A 9,013-nucleotide genomic window follows, 5' to 3' on the forward strand; every position below is an offset into this window, starting at 1 on the left:
AGGAAACTTGGGGCGGATGGGAAGGTATTGACCTTCAAGGCGCGATTGGTAGCAAAAGGATATACTCAAAGGCAAGGTGTTGACTATGAGGAAACCTTTTCTCCAGTTGCGATGTTCAAGTCCATTAGGATTTTGCTAGCCATAGCTGCATGGTTTGACTATGAGATATGGCAGATGGATGTCAAGACTGCCTTCCTTAATGGGGATATTAAGGAAGAGATTTACATGTCTCAACCTGAAGGGTTTACATCTATCGGAAGTGAGCATATGGTATGCAAACTTCAAAGATCTATTTATGGTCTTAAGCAGGCATCTAGGAGTTGGAACCTCAGATTCGATAGTACAATCAAAGAGTTTGGTTTTACTAAGAATCCTGAGGAACCCTGTGTGTATAAGAAGGTCAGTGGGAGTGCTGTGACATTCCTTGTTCTTTATGTTGATGACATTCTACTCATTGGGAATGATGTAGGAATGTTGCAATCAACTAAGATATGGTTAGCAAGTAAGTTCTCGATGCAGGACTTGGGTGAAGCATCTTTTGTATTGGGAATACAGATCTATAGAGATAGATCAAAAAGATTGCTTGGTCTCACCCAGTCCACATACATTGATACCATCGTGAAGCGGTTCTCGATGAACGAGTCCAAGAGATGACATCTACCAATGTTTCATGGCGTGTCCCTATCCAAGTCTATGTCTCCCAAGACTGATGCAGAGATAGCGGCGATGACACGAATTCAGTATGCTTCGGCTATTGGTAGCATCATGTATGGGATGATATCTACACGTCATGACGTGGCATTTGCACTAAGTGTAGTGAGTAGATATTAATCCAACCCTGGTCTTCCACACTGGAAAGCTGTGAAAGACATGCTCAAGTATTTGAGAAGGACCAATAAATTGTTCTTGGTCTATGGGGGTGGAGAAATAAAATTGGAAGGCTATACCGACTCTAGCTTCCAAAGCAATGTTGATGACTCGAAGTCAACCTCCGGATTCATATTCACGCTCAATGGTGGTGCTGTCTCTTGGAAGAGTTCCAAGCAAGAAAGTACTGCGGATTCCATCACTGAGGCAGAATACATTGCTGCATCGGCTGCAGCAAAGGAGGCTGTTTGGATTAGGAATTTCGTCCAAGAGTTGGGCGTCATTCCTAATGGAGTTGCTCCTATCCCGGTGATGTGCGACAACACGGGAGCCATAGCTCAGGCGAAGGAGCCAAGGTCTCATCAGAAGTCCAAACACGTATTGAGAAAGTACCACATCCTCAGAGAGATCGTGGAAAGAGGAGATGTCGTGATTGACAAAGTCGGCTCCGCAGATAATGTTGCTGATCCACTAACTAAGCCTTTACCAGGACCATCATTCGAGAAGCATCGCGAATCAATGTGTCTGAAGTATATGGGTAGTTGGCTCTAGTGCAAGTGGGAGATTGTTAGAGTAGGTGCACGTCGAGCCAAGTGTTGGCCGAGTGTTCACGATGAAACTCTTTGTATAAACGATCTTTATTTTAATAATATTTGAATTTATTAATTTGACGCATCTTTATCTTTATACCCATGCGAGTTGCATAGATAAAGTCCTTGAATATACATAATGTAGAAAGAATATGAGATGCTCATATGATGAGTATCATGAAACTCATATTTGTAATACTGTATATTCTAAACGGTTCCTAGTCGATTCAGCCGCCACTAAGAAGGATATAGGCCGCTCGAGTTAGAGACTAGTATCTGCGATGTGAGTACCATGCTTCATTGGTAGGGGACATTGTGATGTCCGAGCATGCAGATAGGTGCTCCTGGTAGAGTGCACTGAACAACCCTCTATAAAGGACTTTCCAAGTGGTTCTCACTTATCGAGTGGAAAAGTCCTAGTTTATGGTTGTACACCATTAGTCCTTATGACCCGGGACAACATTGAGAATCTATGTGCTAGCGTTTCACTTTGACTTGTTTACCGACTCTTGTGGGGTCATCAGGTGGCAAGGTTGGGTGTTACGGGGAAACATATAGGAGTCGATGCATTGTAGCCGAGGATTCACCGCTTACCTACGGGTATGGATATCCTATGTGTTTTTTCATGTATGTGTGGGTTGAAATCTCTGATCAGAGTATGGTGGTAATTATGAAAGGGGTTTCATAGATTACACCATCGATGCAACCACAACATGACACATAGTATCGATTCATTGATAATTCTCGATAAACCAATAGTTGTCGAATCGGTCGGGATATATGAGTTGAAGGGACCGTACTGTACGCTAACCATAATTGAATGGTTCTTGCAGGCACTATCATGTGATACCTAGGGAATCACGTAAGCGATGCTGCTAGGCGTTTAACGTGATTGGTTGGGTACTATCAGACTTGAGTTCTGATGTTCTTACTATCAAGGAGTTGATAAGTAAGAATGGAGCAATTGGGGTATGCTCGAATAAGGACATGTTTAGTCCGAATCACATTGAGATGTGAACCCACGGCTAGTTGTATCAATGAACCATTGAGGGCCACACAAGTGCTAGCTTTGTAAATCCCGATGAGAAGTAAAATAGTTCAATGTGTTGAACGGCTTATAAATGTGTTTATAAGCGTAAAGAAAAATAGAAGTATGACTTCTAAGAGAGAAATATAAATTTTAATTTATGGAAGTGTTCCTAAGATTAAAATTTGGCCAAGTAAATAATGTAGTTGAAAATTGTGATTTTCATAAACATTATTGTGGACTAAATTAAATTAATTCAAGTGTTGAATTAATTAAACACTAGTGGACCTAGTAGAGTCCAAATAATTAAAAATAATTCAAGTGTTGAATTAATTAAATAATATTGAGTCTTGTAGAGCTCAATTAAAATAATTATTTAACTAGTGGGACTTGAATAAATTCAAGTAGTATTTAATTAATCTCAAATATGTTTGAGATAATTAAAATTTAGTCCATGGTTTTTAATGTGTTAAAAACCATATTATAAACATGACATGTTAGGGTTTGCATGCTTGGGAGGTGAAGAGGTGTGGATTACTTTTGATTAAAATATTGCATGGCATGCAACTTTTTCTCCCAACTTTTCCCACACCTAAGACTAGACTTCACTCTCTCATTCCCTCCCTACCTCTTGGCCGAAACTTGCTCTCATTTTCTCTCCAATTTTTTTCTTCATTGTGTTCTTCAATTTGTTGGAGAAACAAAAATCTTTTCATTGAAAAATCTTCTTGTTTTTCTAGTGCAAAACAAGAAGGGGTTTACCTAGTTAGTGGTGGGCCTTATTTTGAAGGAAAAAGAGGAGGAGCTTGTAGACTTGTCTTCCCTTTTGAAGAGCTTTGTTGTTCACAACAAAGTTGGTGCCAAACATCAACCTCAAGAGGTTGATAGGTAAACTTCTAAATATCCTATGTATGGTGTTTCTTTGTAAATGTTATACAAAAACAAAGGGTGGCCGAAAATTCTTGCATAAAATAAAAAATTTTGACTTCCGTTGCGCTTCCGGCTACCGTAACCGGTCCGCTTTCATTAGCTGCATTTGATTCAAAATCTGATGCTGGAATATTTATTAGATACTCAACAGTTAGTAAGGCATTTAGAATTTTCAATAATAAAACACTCAATGTTGAAGAATCTATTCATGTTGTCTTTGATGAAGACAGCAGTGCTCCCAAGATTACTAACATATCTAATCTAAGTAACAGGCTAGACAGGATTCATCTGGAAATAGACAGTGAAGATGATGCAGAAGCAAGTGTCAAGGATATTCAAAATCCAGAACCAGCAGCTGACATTCCAGAACTAGCAGCTGACATTCCAGAACCAGCAGCTGTTATTCCAAAACAATCTACTGCTTTATATAAAGATAATCTAAATCCTTTTATTTGGAGAAAATCTCATCCTCCATCTTTGGTGATTGGAAATCCAACAGTTCCGCTAAGGACCAGAAGACAGATGATGAATGAATACATGCATGCTGCTTTTATTCTCAAGATGAACCAAAGAAAATTGAAGAAGCTCTTCTGGATCTCAATTGGATAGAATCTATGCAAGAAGAGCTGAATCAATTTGAGAGGAATAAAGTTTGGTTCCTAGAACCTAGACCATCTCACCAAGCTGTGATTGGAACCCGGTGGGTATTCAGAAACAAACTAAATGAAGAAGGAACAGTTGTCAGAAACAAAGCAAGTCTGGTTGCACAAGGATTCAGAAAAGAATTAGGAATAGACTATAATGAAACCTTTGCACCAGTAGCTAGGCTCGAAGCTATCAGAATATTTTTAGCCTTTGCTGCTTTCAACAATTTCAAAGTATATCAGATGGATGTGAAAAGTGCGTTCCTCAATGGTCTACTACAAGAGGAAGTCTATATTGAACAGCCTCCAGGTTTTTCTGATCATCTATTACCGAATCATGTTTTTAAATTACACAAAGCATTGTATGGTCTGAAACAAGCACCTAGGGCTTGGTACGACACACTTTCACAATTTCTTATTAACCATGATTTCACCGTTGGTACCGTGGACAAGACCTTGTTTACCCTAGTAAAAAATAAACACATATTATTAGTTCAAATCTATGTTGATGATATTATATTTGGGTCAACTAACCCCAAATTATGTACAAAGTTTGCTAAGTTAATGCAGGAACAGTTCGAGATGAGCATGATGGGAGAATTAACATTTTTATTAGAACTTCAAATCAAGCAGCTTGATACTGGAATCTTCATCAATCAAGCTAAGTATACAAAGGAAATACTGAAAAAGTTTGGGATGGAAGCATGCTCTGCTGCTTCCACTCCTATGAGCTCGTCTACCAAACTTGATAAAGATGAAGGGGGAACTCCAGTAGGGGTAACTCAGTATCGTGGTATTATTGGCTCATTGTTATATCTTATTGCCAGTAGACCCGATATTATGTTTGCTATTTGCATATGTGCTAGATTTCAATCAAAGCCTAAACTATCTCATTTCATTGCTGGTAAAAGAATTTTAAAATATCTGAAGGGTACAAATGTAGGTCTCTGGTATCCCAAGGACTCATCGTTTAATCTTATTGGATACTCATATGCTGATTATGCAGGATGTAAACTGGATAGGAAAAGCACAAGGGGATTTTGTCAATTTCTTGGTGACAGGTTGATCTCCTAGTTTAGCAAAAAACAGACTTCTATAGCCACGTCTACTGCAGAAGCAGAATATCTTGCTGCTGGAAGCTGTTGTTCTCAAATGATTTGGATACAACAAAAACTTAAAGACTATGGAGTTCAAGCCTCTGAATCACCTATATTTTGTGACAATACCAGTGCAATTGCTATATCGCATAATCCAGTGCTCCATTCCAGATCGAAGCACATTGATATCAGACATCATTTCATTAGAGATCATGTGCAAAAGAAGAATATTCGTCTGGAATACATTCCTACTGATCAGCAATCAGCAGACATATTTACCAAACCACTTCCTGAGAATAAGTTTTCGTATTTTCGTAATGTTCTTGGATTAATTGATTTATCATAACTACTGTTTATTATCTTCTGTTTTCACGGGTCTTCTGTTTCTTTATTCTAATCCAGTAGAAATATTCAGAAATAAGAACAACATAAGAGGTATGGAAAAACGAAATCTTTTATTCATATAATCAGATGCATTACATTACAATGGGTACAATTGAAGATATCAGCAGAATGATTACACAGATTATCCTACTAAAATTTTCAGTATCATTGATCCACTAGCACTCTCTTATTGCATTAGAATGCTTATGGAAGGGAATGGTGCTGCATCCTAATCCTAATAAGAGCAAACAATCTTTTTGATTGGTCACATTACAACTCCAGGAGTTTGATCCAAGGATCATTATATAAAGAACGATATCTTCAAACATCTTCTTAGAAAATGCAGCAAGTTGTTTTCTGAACATTCTTGCTTCGGCTTCTGGATCAGATTCTGCTTCTTCATTCACATTAGTTTTCATTTGATATTATGTACGCTTAACTTTGTTTAACTTGTGCAGGTATTTATAGCGATATTCAAGGGAGATAAATATCCTTGCGACTGTTCACTATCAATGGCTCAGATTGAAAGTTTGCCAAGAATCGTTTGGAGTTTAATATCCTTTATTACTGCATTAATTGCGGGGTAACATTATTATGACATTTATATTAGAAACTGATTTGTCTTTTCGATAAAACAGTGTATCTACCAGAAGTTGTCGAAGTGCTGCATTTGTTTCAGCACTTTACCTTCTTCCAGTAGATGTTGTCATAAAACGACAAATCAGCTTCTGTTCTTTTAGCAACCACCTCGGACAGCCCGCCATTTTTTTTGAAAAACCAAATTTTGAAATGAGTAGAGTAACTGACACTTCTGTTTTCTCTCTCTACCAACCATAAACATATCGACACGTGTCCCTATGTTTACTGACGGCTGTACATTTCATTCATTTTAACCGTTCATTTTCTCTTTCAATGCACTTTACTATTTCAGATCATTACTTTGCATCTACTGCTTTCTCGCATCTACTGCTAATCTACCTCTAATCTCTTTCAACTCAGAAATGGCCGCAGCTTATACTTTGAATGCTTATCAGGTGAACTTTGCTTATGTTCTCACTGATAGGACTCGTTTTTACGTGTTTTTAGTGTTGGTTTTGAATCGCATTCATACATCATATTAGTTTGTTTTAGTTTAATTTAGCATTTTTCTAGCATTATTTAGCATATGACTGATCTCGTGTAGTTGGTGGTTATTTTGTAGGAATTGAACCAAAAAGTGGGAGAATATTTGCCAAAGCATCGAGAAGGACTCGCTAGGGCGGTCACAGCGAGCATGTTGACATGGCCGAGGAATTTTCTGCGAGAACCTCTCGCTAGGGCGGACACTTTTGACCGCCCTAGCGAGCCGCGAGATTTGAAAAGATTTGTTTCATTTTTTGTGGACTCTATCCTACACCATAGACCTAATGCACGAGAGGGGGGCGGTTTTTCAGTCTGACATCATTATTTTCATCATATTTTCTTGGAGAAAAGGCTAGGATCAAAGGAGATTTCGAAGACCTCGAGATTTCCACGCGTCGTGGCCGTCACCCGTCGTCATCTTTAGTATTTTCATTATTCAGTATTTGATTTCTTACATTGATTGTGGTTTTTATCATGAATTTCAGTAGCTAAAACTCTAGATTTGTGTGGATTTGAGGGGATCCTACCCCGTACTCGTTGTTTAACATTATTTATCGACGGTTTTATTAGTGATTTGTTTATGCTATTGTTCTTTCTTGTTTCAATCGAAGCCTAGCTAACTTCCTTTGATTATTTCATGTTGTTAATGATTTCGATAGAATAATTAACAATAGGATCGAATAGTATAGACCACGGATTTACAATTTTAGTAGATATATGGAATTGGGTACGTGTCGATAGTGATAGTTCACCCGGATGAAAGCTAGTGGATTCCATAGAATGTAAGGCAATCTTGAACTGTTAAATATTTGAGGACACTTGAGTAATGCATGTTTTTAATTAGTATTAATATAGCTCGACAGAGTATATTAATTATTCTAGGGAATTCCGTCGAATGCACGAGTAAAAGTCGAGTGTAGTTAGTTAAACACGAGTGGTAGGTGAACTGATAATTTCCCAACAACTTCATTTCTCATTTGATTTAATCCAAATTAATCATTGCTCTCTTGAACACATTTTCTTTGCATTTTATCATTTGAATTGTTTATTCTACATTAGTTCAATCATCAAATCAATTTATCGTTGCTAAAGAAATTTTACTTGAAAATAAAAAGAGTGTGACGCAGTCCTCGTGGATCGATACTCGTATTCACTTACGTTTATTATAACTTGACTATCGTGCACTTGCGATATTTAAATCGAGCTTTCTTTTATAAAATAAATTTTGGGACTATTCACTGTGCAAGTTTTGCTCGATCAAGTTTTTGGCGCCGTTGCCGGGGAATGTTGATTCACAATTTTTTATTTTTCATTTAAATTCTTTAGTATTATTTATTTTATTTTTATTTGATACTCTCATTGTGTTGCAAATTTTTCTTGCGGTGCATGCGAAGATCACTCGAGTTTAAGCTTGAGCCTTTTGACCCCGAAATTGAACGCACAGCTAGACGTCGACTACAGCAGCAAAGAGCAATGGAAAGAATGGAAGGCGATCAACAAAGAGAGGAGCCAAGGCGTATACCGATGTTGGATTATGCACAGCCGTCTCTTGATGGAGCACGTCCAAGCATCGTTAGACCAGTCATCCGAGTCAATCAGTTTGAGATCAAGACAGCTATCATTCAGATGATTCAGAACACTGTCCAATTTGGGGGAAGTGCACTTGACGATCCTAATTCTCATATAGCTGACTTTCTTGAAATTTGTGATACTTTTAAGTTTAATGGCGTGTCTGATGATGCTGTTCGTTTGCGTTTATTTCCATTTTCACTGAGAGATAAAGCTAAGTCGTGGTTAAACTGTTTGCCTGTAGGGTCTATCACTACATGGGAGGATATGGCAAATGCATTCCTGATCAAGTACTTTCCTCCGTCGAAGACTATGAAGCTTAGAGCCGACATTACTACTTTTGCTCAATATGAGAACGAGTCACTTTACGAGGCATGGGAGCGCTACAAGGACTTGTTGAGGAGATGTCCACACCATGAGCTGCCGCTTGGGTTAGTTGTTCAAACTTTCTACTACGGTCTGATTACTCCTAACCGTACCATGATAGATGCTGCTGCATATGGTAATTTACTGAGAAAAACGGCTGAGGAAGGATATGAGTTATTGGAGGAAATGGCTGCTAGTAGCTATCATCCTCAGTCTGATAGGCAGAGACGAGGTGCTGGAGTTAATCAAGTTAATGATATGGCGGCGGTTTCAGTACAGTTAGAGGCGTTGAATAAAAAGATTGATGGGATGAGCATGAGTGGGTCGGCTATGCGTCTGCAAGAAATTTTCTGTGATAAGTGTGGGGGTGAGCATGATGTGCAGGATTGCCAAGATGGCAATCCATTATATGTGCCT

The 9,013-nt window shown here is 38.3% G+C and overlaps 1 non-coding gene across 1 annotated transcript; it reads right to left on the reverse strand.

The window, feature by feature from the left end:
- Window positions 1-8,545: 8,545 nt before the first annotated feature.
- Window positions 8,546-8,652, reverse strand: LOC140842191 (small nucleolar RNA R71). The gene has a single exon (XR_012120323.1). It is a non-coding gene; the product is annotated as a small nucleolar RNA R71 (small nucleolar RNA).
- Window positions 8,653-9,013: the final 361 nt, after the last annotated feature.

This window comes from Primulina eburnea, chromosome 9, assembly GCF_022965805.1.
Source record: "Primulina eburnea isolate SZY01 chromosome 9, ASM2296580v1, whole genome shotgun sequence".
NCBI classification, from domain to species: domain Eukaryota; kingdom Viridiplantae; phylum Streptophyta; class Magnoliopsida; order Lamiales; family Gesneriaceae; genus Primulina; species Primulina eburnea.